We start from the raw sequence: 15,111 nt of genomic DNA on the forward strand, positions 1-15,111 counted from the left end.
AATCAGTGTTCTCTTTGAGGGTAGAGCTCTGGTTTTATTGCTCAATATTCCCTCAGTGTCTAGAACTGTTCCTGGTCCATTGTATTTGCTAGGTAGATGCTCGTGGAGTTTAAATGAATCAAATCAAATCAATTCCAAATATTCTTATACTGTCATGATAGGTGGAGTTATGATTTTAAATTGCTTTGAAATAAGAAGCAGTAGTGGTTAAGACCTTTGGTTCTGCTCCCTCTTGCTGATTTTCAAAGCCCTGTAAAGATGAAGTGAGAGAACCTTGGTGTAACTCTTAGCATGGTACTTGAGCCCACATAATAACTGCCAAATGGATGCTAGATTTTAGTGATCTGTGCTATTTTTTACTATACATATTTTTTCTTCTAAATAAGAACTTATTTTTCCTGAGGACTTTCAGTTAGATTGTTCCATAACAGGTATAAGCTATTTATTTAGGGATTGTATGTAAAATATCTTAAAGACTTTGTAGGTAGAATAAAACATACTGTACAACAAAGTTATATATAATTATTATTTTACATAGTACATATCAGCCTAACAGTTTAATGTCTCATTCATTCATAATGTTTAATGGGAACGTATTTGAAAATAAAGAGTGCTATAGAGCCATAAATGTAATTTATAGTTCTTGCCATAGCACTTTTACTTCTAAGTCTCTCAAGGATTCAACAGGTATAAAATGGACCCTTTTGATGAATGAGCAATTTGGGGCAGCAACTAATGAAACCAGACTTTTTTCCTGTATGTGGAAGCTGTGCAAGAATGCCCAGATCATTGCTGCTAATCTACCTTGCGTCTGTTTGACAGCATCTCAGGGAATTGTGTCAGCCACATCAAGCCAGGCACATAAACAAGTCCAGTACTGTGAAATTAGCATGTGGGCTCTGAACAATGGAATTCTCTGGTCAGTGCTGTCCCACAGGGACAATGTGAGTCACATATCAACTTTATGTTTTCTATTATCCATATTAATACGTAAAAAGAAACAGGTGGAATTAATGTTATTAAACCATATTTGGTAATATTTATTAATATATTTATTTATATTTATTACTATTATTTAACTCAAAATATTAAAAATATCATCATTTCAACATGCAATCAATATATAAAGTATTAATGAGACATTTTACATTCTGTTTTTCAAATTTCATTAGAAATTTGGTGTATATTTCACACTCACAGCACATCTCAGTTGGAACTAGCCACATTTCACATGCTCAATATCAGAATGTGGTTAGTGGCTATCATATTGAACAGTGCAGCTATAGTCATTCCTGCTTTGCCACCATTGGAGGTGCCAGAGGGTGGCAATGTGGTGTAGAGGAAAGAGAAAGACCAGCCCGGAATCTTAGACTATGACTGTTCCTGACTCAAAAAAATGATTTAGTTTCTTTTACTGGGTCTCAAATTCCTACTCTTTATAATGCGGGTTGTTAATAACTGCCATACTCTTTTCAGGAAGCTGTGGGGAAGATTAAATAAGATATTGTATGTGAAAGTGCTCTGTTAGATCATAAAACACCACACACATGTAAGGCATTATTAGCTCTTTTATTGTAGATTTACTCTCATGACTTGCCCAAGGCCACATTCCAAGTTGGTAGGAGAATGAAGGATAGAATCTGGGGCTCCTGACTTCCAGCCATCTGCTTCAGCTAAAGGCTGTTCATACCAAGCTAGTTTTAAAATTTCTTTTTATTTTTAAAAGTCTTTTTATTTTAAAAAGTTGAGGAAGGAAGACAGTGGCAGTAAGAAGTAAATTCCATATTGAACAGTAAGGGTCTTCTTGGCCACAGTCATAATGTTCTGCAGTAAAATTATACATACAGAATATTTATATACTTATATACTCAGAATTACAGCCATCAAAAACTGGAGTTTATTGCTGTCATATAATATAAAACCTCATGTTCTTCAAAGTTTCAAACAACTTTTAAAATGAACTGTGGTTTCCCCACTCTATTTATTTCCAAAGTGTAGTACAACCACAAGAAAGCCCTTCCGTAGTGGGCTTGATTAATAAAACAGATATGGATCAATTCAACAGGTTTTCCATGGATATTTTTGGTTACAGATGTAGCTCATTAATTCCCATGTGTGGGACACCACCTCTCTAGTGTAAATCCAAGAGACACATTAACATCTGAAGAGAAAATGGGAATAATTCAGTTCAACCCATATTATTTAGTACATACTATGTGTAAGGCATATTAGGTATCTTAATGAGCAAAAAGCTTGTTTTTATGATTATTGTCACTTAGAGGTATATGTTATTTAACTTGAGGAAAATATAGAATCTGTCTACCAAAATATCTATGTTCTATGATTCAGGAATCTATATTTTTGGAGGGTAAAAGGGTCAGAAAGAAAACTCCAGATTATTAAAAAATAATTTAAAAAGTTACCTTCTGTGCTTTTGGAGGGCATGCAAAAGATTAGTTATCATGATCTATTTCCATTTTCTTAATTGTATGCCTATAATGGTGTTCATATTTAAACTTTTTTGATCATTATCTACATTTGTTTCAAATATACTTCTCCACAGAACTTAATAAACTACATAAAACATTAAGAGTTTTATACTATGTCAAGTTAAACCAAGTCCATTTTCATTGAGAAAAAGGTGTACATTCAAAAAATTCTTTATATTTTTTCAATCGAAATTCATTTAAAAAATACTTTCAGCTGGTTATTTTCACTCAAAAACTTATAATTTGTAAGCTTCAGGACTGCCTGAATTGATGACCATGTTGAATAAATGTAATTTTTATTTTTACTTGCTGAATCATTGCTGTTGACCATTGAATGAAATAGTTTATTGAATAGCCTTTACATTTTATTGCTTTTGCACCCTAGTTTAAAAACAAAGAGCTTATTTCTTAAAAGTTCAATAAAATGTATTTTTGATATTTCCACCTGAACTTTACAAGCAATTTCTCTCCTCTGCCCTTTAATAAACACCTTCTGTATTTTTATGATTTAGTTTAACATTATTATTATACTTTTTTTACTGGGAGAGCTCATCAATGCCCTTGGCAGTAAGATTTTGTTACGAGAAAGCCAGAAGCTGAGCCTGTCATTGGTTGCAACAATTATAAAGTACCTCTGGGTTGAGTTCAGAGCTTTACTCTGACATTATGACTGTTACCCACATCATGCCTCTTTCTCCAGTTTTTCTACTATCCACAAGTCCTACAATCTGCTGCTTCGATGAGCATGTATTTTTTATTCACTGGGTTTGCATTATAAAGATTTCATTTGGAGAACATCTGGCTTTGATGGAATCCAGTCAAAATAATTAGTGGTACCTATATTAAAAATGTAATGCCTTAGTAAAATCATTAATGTATTTGCATTTCTCTAGAAACTCTAAATGGATTCATTCTAGACAGGATGCAGTCAATGAGGGATTAACGATAAGGCTAAATGCTGTACTTTTCCTTTTGTTCAGGTATCCACCCCGCCCCAACAAGAACACGAAAAATCTGGGGAATCTTAGCAATTCATTCTTTTAATTATGAAATAAAATTAAATAGACTATAAAAACCATTGTACTATTATATATTAGGAAATATTGAGTCGTGTGTCCAAAAGTCACACTTAAGACCAGGCAATAGTAATAAGCATAGGATGGCTGTGGATACTATGAGATAATGTCTACTTGTCAGAAATGGATGGTATGTTGTGTGTGTGTGTTTTTTTTTCCGTCAAAGTTTGAAAGTTAATGAGGTACTTTATATTTTTATTGCTTCTACTGAGAGATCAATTAAGGAATAAAAGGGATTCTGGCGTGCTGTTATTATTATTTTTCACTGTGAGTATATTCAATACCACATACAAAGAAAGCCATTTCTGTCATATCATGCTCTGTTTCATTCATCCTAGATTGTTTTTAGGAAAATTTAGTACATATCACTTCAGTCATCTGAAAAGAATCATTTCTTCATTACAGCTCATAACTTAAAACTATAAAATATCAGCCAGAAAAAAAATTGGCCCAATTAAGAGAAATATGATAATGGTAGAAAAACACATATAGACATGACAGAGATGATAAGATTATTTTAATTTTCCCATTTGCACTGGAATTATTTATGTTACAAATCTCCAGATCTTTTATTACTTAAAACCCTCTGCTGAATCATGAAAAGAAGCTTAAGTTAGCAATTTTCCTCCGCAAAATCTAACTCCTAGCATCTGGTGAACATTTGGATACCTAGTCAAGATCTATGGAAATGATTATTTTAAGACTGTATTCAACATGCCTAGACTTAAAAATCAGCTAGGATCACACTCTGCACATGTATTTTACTATAGGGGATTTGAAAACCTAATATAGTAGCGATGGTCTCAAGGCTTTTGCAACGATGGAAATGGGGATGGGAGACAGGACATGCAGGCAGGCTAGACACTGAGCGTCTGCCAGGGGCCCTTGTGCTCCTGGACAGCGATCTGCATCTTTACCTGTGGACCACCCAGACCACTGCCCTGCCCTCTGTTGCTCCTCACACTTACATTTATACTTGACAGGACTGTTGAATCAAAGACCAATGTCCTTGCTGGTGCCTTCCTGTAACACCCCTGGGACTGGTTTCTGTCTCTTCAGCAGATGCTGCTCAGCTTCCACAGCAACTTCTAAAGTAGAAAAAAGAGGATACTTTTACTCAGGGCAATTAGAAGTGGATTATCAAAGTGTATTATTCTGGATCATACGAGAAATTGCATAATAGGAATGTATAAATACGTAAAATGCTATTAGTTTATTTTTCTGCATATGCTATATGTGGTTTTTGTCCAAATAAACAACAAATTGTATATCTTTATTGCTTTTCATGGTTGTATTATGTGATAAGTTCTCACCAGTTTAATTTCCATTAATACAGATTGGAGATAATTGGAAAGAATTTGGGCATTTGCCATAGAGAATGCAAATTTATGAAGAAATATTAATAATACCTCAGGGAAAAAAGTTAATTTTATTTAAGAAAAATGAACTTTTTAAACAATACATTTCCCATCAATTTACATATGGCAGTATTTGAGTTATAAATTATTCTTGATTATTTATCAAATCAGGTGTGATGGGGCTTTAATATGGTGACACTTTTATGTTTTCATTTGAATTTTTGGCACAATTTAACTAGTTGAATAAACTTTGTAAGTTATCTATAACCTAGACTCTTTAGAAATCATATGGGACTTGTCTCCAATTAAAATGAATTTCAGAAATTTAACTCTGTTTTGGGTAATAGATACTCTCTATTTTGTTTTCGTGTGTTTCACAGGAACTGGTTTAAGAAATATCTACATTTGCTGTTCAACAAATATTTTAACAGGAACAACTTCAGTCATTCAGATAAATACATCAGTTTGAAAGCCAGCATTTGTTATAAGCGCAGAATTGGATATCAAATTTAGTAAGTTTGAAATGTGATTTAAGTGGTATATTCTAGAGTAGTACTGTCCAATAAAACTTTCTGTAATTATGAAAATTTTTCATCTTTACACTATTCAGTATGGTAGCTACCAGTCATGTGTAGCTACTGAGCACTTGAAATATGGCTAGTGTGATGGAGGAACTTAATTTTTAGTTTTACTTAATTTTAATTAATTTGAGTTAATTAAGCTACCTGTGGATAGTGACTCTAGTATTAGAGAGTATAGTTCTAGAATTTCTGTGTATTTAGCACTCAACACAAAATGAAGTACTTGAATGTCTTCTATCTGCAAAATGATTCTAAAAAAGCAGTAGTGTTCCTAAAGCACAAGGCCCAGCCTCTGACATGTGGCTTTCCCTACAGAGGCTACACAATGTGTGTTCAGGCCCGAAGGATGGATACAGCAGCATCTTGCACTTTGGCTCAACTTGTGGATATTTAGACATAAACTTTGGTTTAGCCATAGGTGATTCGAGAACCTTTGCCTCTGGAAAGCCATGGGATTTCAAATTATCTTTAGCAATAAAGTTTGGTGATAGTAAATGGACTCAAGAGCTTGACTTTCCAGTTCACTCTCATGTAGTATGACTTCTTGCAGAAGACTGGCAGGAAATACAGACATATATGAAAGGAGATATACCACAAACGTAGTTGCCTCCATGAAAAAAACTCTCCAGATTCAGACTGGATATCAGGAAGAGGCTTATAAGTAATTTTTGTGCCTCTTTTATATCATTCTTCAATACATATTTATTGAGTATGTACTATGTGCAAAGGATAATGCTTAGTGTTGGAGATACAATGTTGAAGAAATAAATTAGATACCGCCCTTCCCTCATGCTGCTGAACTGCATTAGACAATAAGATTTTTTTCATTTTTTCTTCTTCTTCTAAAAAATCATTTTTTTCTTTCTGGTTATGGTGAAAATAAAACAAGAAGAAGATACATAGCATAATACAAACGCTGAAGATCACTGTTATGTACATGTCATGTATCTTATTCAGTTTACCTCTCTCTGAACAACTTTCCCAGACCCGCACCTTGGTAGCTGATGAAACTGCTTTTTGAAATGCAATAGTGGAAGCAGAGAAAAAACACTGAAGACACCTCAATTGCCATTTTTCGACCCTCAGACTAAGGGTCATTTAACACTGAGTGTTTACCACATATTATTTAAAGAGGCTCTTTTCTCTCTATGATGCAGAAGAATGTCCTTTAAAATAATTGCTAGTTAAAAGACATTTTTGTTGCGGTTAATGTGATGACACTTTTTTACTTTGTTATTCATAACACTGTGAGAAAGAGTGCTACAATTACTGTTTATGAAATTAATCAAATTATTCAATATTCAAGCACCATTGTAGGAGCTAAAGGGAACCGTTAGCTACACAGGCAATCTGTACCTCATTGTATTTCAGTTAATTTTTGAAGAATGAGCCACAAATTTGGCACAGTACTAAGCAAGAATTATTTAGTTAGATTTGTTTTTTCTTCTCCACACAGCAGCTGCATAATTAAATATATGGTCTGACCTGCATTTATAAAGTGAATTTTCAAATACGTCACTGATGGAAATCTAAGGATGAAAAGAATTAAGAATTAAATTAAATTAATGCAACTACAATACTTAGTATTTAAAGTGTTTTAAGACCAAAAAGTAATTGTTCTAAATATATTAATTGGTAATATCCTCGAGGTTGTAGACAGACGCTTAAAAATAATTTTTAAAAATGAATTATGAAGCAATGAAAGAAACCAAAAGATAGATAAACATACATAAATACTTAAAAACCAGTTGCAGGTGAAATTTTTGTGAACAAAATTAAAAGGTGAAGGGGAGTTTGCTTTATTCCTTAAAAATGTTATACCTTATGGAGGTTTTAAAACATAGCCAGATTCTTTGATTCTCCTCTGTGTTCTCTCCCATTGAATCTGGGAGAGCTTATGAACTGACCAGTTGAGCACAGTGGAGCAGGCATTATGTAACTTCTGCAGCAGAATCACAAAAGGCCCTGAGGCTGACCTTGATTGCTGGAACATTGTCTTTTGGAGCCCTGAGTCTCCAAGTGAGAAGTCTGACTACCTAGAGACCACCACGCAAGAGAAGCCACATGTAGGCACTCCTGTTGACAATGCCAGCAAATCTCAGTCTTCCTTTTATCACTGCCAGGGTACTAAATATGTGAGCAAAACCATGTTGGGCCCTTCAGTCAACCAGTTGCCAGATGAGTAAGTCATAAGAGCAGAAAAGCTTCTAGACCTACCTCAATTCCTGACTTCTAAAATTGTGATATAAAATGTTTATTGTTTTATGCTGCTAAACTCTGATTTTTATTATGCAGCAAAGATAGCAGGAGCATACCCTCTTATATTTATGATATTTTTACAACAGAAAGTTGGAAAACTGAATGTGGAATACACTCTGGGAAAAGTTGTTTGCAAGAATTAAAAGGCAGTCTTAGTATCTTTCCAATAGAAAGAGCTCCTACAAATCACCAAGAAAAAAATACTCACACCATATAGGAAAATAGGCAATTAAATTTACAAAAGAAGATAAAAAGCTAATAAATATGTTAGAAAGCCTTCAATCTCATTAGTAATGAAAGGAAATGCAAATTAATCTATGAAATTAACCTTTCAGTTATCAAATCAGCCAAGATGAAAATATATTTAATGTTGGTTGGGCTAAGTGAGCGTATAAATGGCACAGACTTACTGGAAAATAAATTGACATTATATACCCAGAGTTTTAAAAATATTTATATTCTTTGATGCTTCTAGGAATTCAGATAAAGAAGTAATCAGAAATAAGGTAAAATAATACAGAAAATGTTTATACAGTTCTATTTATAGGAATAAAAGTATAGAAACAAGCTAAAAATCAATACAGTTAAGTAAATTATGTATTTTATATTATAGAATATTGTTTTATTATTTAGAATGGAATTTTCAATATTTTTCCTTTGTTAATTCTGATCTGGGCACACCATAGCAGAACAGAAAAATCTTAGTATGGACACATAGACTGAGCTTTGAATCCTAGATTTGCCATTTACTTTTCCTGGTGGTATGGTTTGGCCTCACCCAAATCTCATCTTGAATTGTAGTTCCCATAATCCCCACATGTTATGGGAGGGACCCAGTGGGAAGTAAGTGAATCATGGGGGCGGTTACCCTCATGCTGTTTTCGTGACAGTGAGTGAGTTCTCACAGGATCTAATGGTTTTGTAAGAGACTTCTCCCTGCTTCACTTATATTTTTCCCTGCTGCCACCATGTGAAGAAAGACATGTTTGCTTCCCCTTCTGCCATGATTGTAAGTTTTCTGAGGCCTCCCCACCCATGCTGAACTGTGAGTCAATTAAACCTCTTTCCTTTATAAATTACCCAGCCTCGGGTATGTCTTATTAGCAGTGTGAGAACAGACTAATACAGTAAGTTGGTACTGGTACTGGGGTGCTGCTATGAAGATACCCTAAAATGTGGAAGTGACTTTGGAATTGGGAAACAGGCAGAGGTGGGAACAGTTTGGAGGGCTCAGAAGACAGGAAAATGTGGGAAAGCTTGGAACTTCCTAGAGACTTGCTGAGCAGCTTTGACCAAAATGCTGATAGTGATATGGATAATGAAGTCCAGGCTGAGGTGGTCTCAGATGGAGATCAGGAACTTTTTGGAAACTGTAATAAAGGTCACTCTTGCTATGTTTCAGCAAAGAGACTGGCACATTTTGCCCCTGCCCTAGAGATCTGTGGAAATTTGAACTTGAGAGAGATGATTTAGGGTGTCTGGTGGAAGAAATTTCTAAGTGGCAAAGTGTTCAAGAGGAAGCAGATCATAAAAGTTTGGAAAATTTGCAGCTTGATGATGCAATAGAAAAGAAAAACCAAATTTTCTGGGGAGAAATTCAAGCCTGCTGCAGAAATTTGCATAAGTAATGAGGAGCCAGATGTTAATACCAAGACAATGGGGAAAATATCTCCAGAGTATGTCAGAGACCTTCATGGCAGCCTCTCCCATCACAGGCCCAGAGGCCTAGGAAGAAAAAATGGTTTTGTGGGCTGGCTGTGTGCATCCTAGGGACTTGGTGCCCTGTGTTCCAGCCTCTCCAGCTGTGGCTGAAAGGGACCAAGGTACAGCTTGGTCCGTGACTTCAGAGGGTGCAAACCCCAAACTTTGGCAGCTTCCATGTGGTGTTGAGCCTGTAGGTACACAGCAGTCAATAATTGAGGTTAGGGAACTTCTGCCTAGATTTTGGAGGATGAATGGAAATGCCTGGATATCCAGGCAGAAGCCTGCTACAGGGGTGAGGCCCTCATGGAGAACCTCTGCTGGGGCAGTGCAGAAGGAAATTGTGGGCTTGGAGCCCCCACAAATAGTCCCCACTAGGGCACTGCCTGGTGGAGCTGTGAGAAGAGGGCCACTGTCCTCCAGACCCCAGAATGGTAGGTCCACTGACAGCTTGCATTGTGCACCTGGAAAAGCCACAGACAATGCCAGCCATGAAAGAAGCTCGGAGAGAGGCTGTACCCTGCAAAGCCACAGAAGTAGAGTTGCCCAAGGCCTTGGGAGCTGACATTTTGCATTGGCATGACCCAGATGTGAGACATTGAGACAAAGGAGATCATTCTGGAGCTTTAAGATTGGGCTACCCTGCTGTATTTTTGACTCGCACGGGGCCTGTAGTCCCTTCGTTTTGGCCAATTTCTGCCATTTGGAATGGGTGTATTTACCCAATGCCTGTACCTCCATTGTATCTTGAAAGTAACTTGCTTTTGATTTTGCAGGCTCATAGGTGGAAGGGACTTGCCTTGTCTCAGATGACACTTTGGACTTGGACTTTTGAGTTAATGCTGGAATGAGTTAAGGCTTTGGGAGACTGTTGGGAAGGCATGATTGTGTTTTCAAATGTGAGGACATGAGACTTGGGAGGGACCAGGGGCAGAATGATATGGTTTGGCTGTGTCCCCACCCAAATCTCATCTTGAATTGTAGTTCCTGTAATCCCCATGTGTCATGGGAGGGACCCAAGGGGAGGTAATTTAATCATGAGGGTGGTTACCCTCCAGCTGTTCTCAGGATAGTGAGTTCTTATGAGATCTGATGGTTTTATAAGGGGCTTTCCCCCCTTTTGCTTGGCATCTCCTTGCTGCTGCCATGTGAAGAAGGACGTGTTTGCTTCCCGTTTCACCATGATTGTAGAAAGTTTCCTTAGGCCTCCTCAGCCATGCTGAACTGTGAATCAATTAAATCTCTCCTTTACAAATTACCAAGTCTTGGGTATGTCTTTATTAGCAGCATGAGACGGGACTAATACACCTGGATATTTGGAAACCTGATTTACCACTTTGGCTTGGATTTTTCATATAAGGAAAATGAGCTGAGTACCTATTCCACTGAATATGGTGATGATTAAAATAATTTATGTAAGAAATAACAATGCATAATTGTTTTATTTATTTATTTATCTATTTATTTATTAGTTTTTGCCTTAAAACAACAAAAATGTATTCTCTGCAAGTCTGGAGTCTGGAAGTCTGAAATCAAGATATTGGCAGGGCCATGCCCCCTCTGAGGGTTCTAGAAAATAATTCTTCCACCTCTTCCAGCTCTGATGTTTGTTAACAGGCCTTGCTGTCTCTCAGCTTGTAGAGGCATCACTCCCATTTTGTTATGTGGCCTTAACAGTTTATACTTATATTTGTGTGTTTATAAATAATAAGCATAATAATTGTTCATGAGTGTTGTCTCTTCTTGTAACCCAAGGACACCATCTGATCTCCATATCTGAATTCATATCACTTTCCAAATCTACTGAACGTTCTTTCACTCTGGCGCCTTTGATACCTCCATTTCTACCATAGCCCAGTTTCTATACCATAGTCAGATCTTGAGAACAAAAACCAAAACCAATGAGTCAGTTTTCTTGCTTACATCCCTTCAATGGTTCCAACTGCCTTAAACACACCTCTACTCTTGCTCCACTCTCCACACAGCAGATGAGGTGCACTTTGAAAAATGTAGATCAGATCATGTCATTCTCCTGCTTCTATACCCCAGTCCCCGTACCCAATAGCTCCCCATGGCACTGAGAATGAATCTAAACTTATTTCCTGGCTGCTATGCCCCACATTATTCCCTCTCTGCCTTCTTTCCAACCTTGACCCCTACCTTCTTATCCTCCACCCCTGGCCACGCGGGTCTTCAACTTATGAAAAACAGAGCTGATCCTTACTCCTAGGGCTTTGCCATTCCTCTGTCTATAATGCTCTTCCTCCAGAACACTGCATGGCTGTCTGGATGCTTCACCATTTCATGTCTCCACTTGAATATCACTTCCTCAAAAAGGTTTTTCTTGAACATCCAATCTAAAGTTAAGCACTCATTTTTATATATCTTTAATTCTCTTTAATTCTGTAGTAGCAGTGATAGCTTCCTTACTTAATTATACATTTTGTTTGTTTTCAGTATGTCTCAACACCCATCCTTCTTCTCTCCCCAACTACTCCAAAGCAGGAAACTTGCTTTGTGTGCTGTAACATCTTTTGCAACCAGAACCAGGCCTGGCACATGGTAGGCATTCCATAAATATTTACTGGACTCCTTACAAATAAATATTATTTGTACTTTTGAAACACAGAACTTAGCACTACAAAAGAAACGTCATGACATTATTTTTTAAAAAGAACAGAAATTGTAAACTATATGGGCATTTTAAAAGGCTTTGATGGTTCTGATTAGAGTTAAGTACATAGCTTCAATTTTGAAAAAAGCCCACAAACAAAATCACAAAAGCATAAAATTATTTCATGAGTTTAATGAGAGCTGTCTTGTCAAATCAATGCTTTAAAAATTGTATCACCACTCAACAGGCTCCTTGCTTTGAAATGAATAATGTTCACTTCTCACCAATATTTTTATTGCTGCTGAATATGTGATTTATTTACTGGGTTAGGAACAAGTCTTAATAAAAAGACTTCCCTTTCAGCACCAAAAGTGTTGGAAAAAGTATTTCATTTTTGGAGGCTGGTTTAATACAAGCCTCCAGAATGAGATATCTTAACGACTCCATTGAGTGCATGGGAGTTCAAGCTGTTTCTCTGCCATTCACTCTGGGGTGCAGGAAACGTGGTGACTGGGCCTCAGTGGCCAGGTATGATAACAAGACTCAAAATCTGAATTGCTATTTACAGATATGCCATAACATTTCAAAAAGTATATAGTATTCTCTCAGATGATCAGGCAGTTTTGATATGCATTTCAACATAGCCTATCTTCACCAGTTTTGAATTTCCTTCACAAAATTCGTATGGTTGTTGTCAAACATTCTTATGGTTCCTGAAGGAAGAGGAAACACATATTTGTTAAACGTGTCCTTTGAACCAGTCTCCTTCCTAATTACATTATCTGCACAGTCTCATTTAATTCTTACAACTGTGCAGTAAATGAATAAAGGCAACGGAAAGAAAGATTCTATTATTTCATGCAATGTTGAAGGAGAAGATTGGTGAATGAGGAATCAGGAAAAGAAACGAACTGTCTATTCTTATCCCATTGACATCATCCCAGAGTTTGGTTTCAAGTTTTTTAAGGGATACTGTATTTTATTTTACTAATTCATGGCAGTTGTCTGGAGCATGACAAATGTTCATTGATCAACAATGCTATTAAATTGGGCACAAGGTTTCCATAGCAACTGCACATTTGTGTTGTATAAAAGTGCCAGGATTTAGAAAAAGACAATTGGGTGAGGCATCTTGAGGTTCCTTTAAGCTATTCTTACCTTCTCATAGAGTAGTACATCTGATTTGGCTTCGTGCTTCTTATACTGCTTGGAGAGCTAGAGGAGGGGGTGGGGAGGGCTCATTTCCCTTTCTGTATCCATCTGAAGGAACTCTTTAAGCCTTTGGCTGATTTTTACAAAAACTCAAGGTTGCATAGTCTCATAAAACTCTAGGATCATGACATCCATTTCTACAGAAATAGGATCAATTCTGAACTAACAACTAATCATGATAAATTAGAAGAGAGGAAAACATTCCCTAAGGTTGTACTAAGGTACCGTTGAGAGTCTGGATTGGTAGATCACTGGCTTTCTTTTGAGTACATTGTGGATAGAGAGACGTTAATTTTCCTTTTTTTTTTTTTTTTTTTTTTTATAAAAGCCATGCAATGGTCTCATGACCATATTTAATGGTTACAAAGTTCAAAGAAGCCAAACCTAAATAATCTGGTAAAGGAAAACACTGAAAAGATCTAAATAACTAAAGTGTATATGAAATCTTTGGATTGTATTAGTTTGAAATAAAGAAGGTAGGTGTGAGAAATTAACACTTCAATACGTAAGTAAATCTGAGAAATAGCAACATTAGCTTAGAGAGCTGGAGAACAGAAGCTTCCATAGTTGGAAGCTAAAATTAGGCCCTCATGCTATAATTTAAGTGGCAATGTTTTATAGAAGATACCTATAAGATTTTCATTCTAGCACATCCTTCTGATACTTTTGCAATAGATGGAAAATATATCAAATGTTTCCCAGAATTCCTCATTCTTGTTGAGGAAATATGGAAGGTGAAATTCTAGCTTTTTTTTGAATGAAACAACTGAATGAACCTTCAGTCAGGATAAAATATTGAGAATATAATGGTGATGCAGGACATGGTCAGAGGTCTTCTAAATAACAGAGGTCAGGAAAAGACTGAGGCTTTTCCTAATGGTAAATGTTAAAGAAGAACATGGCAGGAAGTCTTCTTTTACTTATCCAGATATTTGAGAGTATAGAGCAAATCGTAAATTGAACCAAAAAGAGTGAAGTAGGTGGATTCCTTTGCTTGGGCTAATAATATTACGACATCCTTGTATTCAATTATCTTGACATTTACATGATGATCAATTTATATATTTAACCATAAAATTAATTGAATAATTTATTAAGTAAATACTATAGCTTAGCTAAGACGCCAGTGAAGCCATTTGTATTGGGCAAGTTTAAAAAAGAAATCTATTGGATGACTACAATTTGACTTAGTTTTTCCTGAGGTTAAAAGTTTATTCCTGCTTAAGATTAATTGTTGATACGGATTCAGTAAGAGCTAAATCATTAAAATGATGCTCTATAAAATCATTTTATGTACCTTTAAAATAAATATGAAAAACTTCAAGTGTATTTTAGTAGCCACTTGCCCTGCAGAACAACCATAATCTAGACCACGGTAGGAGGAAGCAGGAACGAGAAAAATATGTGCTGTGTGTGTGTTTGGGATATGATCCAGGTTCTGAAACGCTCTAGAATCTTGGTAGAATGAGCTCTGTGCCAAAACACTTTATGATGTGCTGCTTCTTACAGGAAATGTAACATCTTTGCAGTAAGAAAAGTTTTCAAACAGACATTTAAAAGAAGCTAAGAGAAGAACTTTCTTATGGCAGTGGGTGAGCTCAGCAATGTTCTGCTGTCCAGAGAGAGTCTGGTGAGAATCCAGCTCTTGGATGATTCCTCTTCTTCCCATAACAATCAAAATACCTTTAATCCAAGGTAAAATTTGATTTCCGGAGAGAGCACTCCCCCCAAAATTGCTCTAAATTAAGCCTCGTTCAGTAATAGTAACAGCTGTTGTTTATTGAGGATGTCTTACATGCCAGGCTCTGTGTTAAGTATAAT

General features: G+C 36.2%; 1 protein-coding gene and 1 long non-coding RNA gene across 9 annotated transcripts in view; one reads left to right on the forward strand and one right to left on the reverse strand.

Moving 5' to 3' along the window:
* Positions 1-5,435, forward strand: part of LOC144339425 (uncharacterized) — a 73,108-nt gene extending 67,673 nt beyond the window's left edge. The window contains exon 4 of the long non-coding RNA XR_013414448.1: positions 5,304-5,435. This is a non-coding gene — a long non-coding RNA (uncharacterized LOC144339425). The remainder of the gene's footprint in view (positions 1-5,303) is intronic.
* The window catches only part of COL8A1 (collagen type VIII alpha 1 chain), a 151,201-nt gene that overhangs the window by 49,078 nt on the left and 87,012 nt on the right, over positions 1-15,111 (reverse strand). For all 8 annotated transcript variants that reach the window (XM_015129442.3, XM_015129438.3, XM_028844689.2 and 5 more), the window contains one exon: positions 4,534-4,653. The gene's annotated coding sequence lies outside the window, so the exon portion shown is untranslated. The remainder of the gene's footprint in view (positions 1-4,533; positions 4,654-15,111) is intronic.

Source organism: Macaca mulatta, chromosome 2 (genome assembly GCF_049350105.2).
Source record: "Macaca mulatta isolate MMU2019108-1 chromosome 2, T2T-MMU8v2.0, whole genome shotgun sequence".
NCBI classification, from domain to species: Eukaryota; Metazoa; Chordata; class Mammalia; order Primates; family Cercopithecidae; genus Macaca; species Macaca mulatta.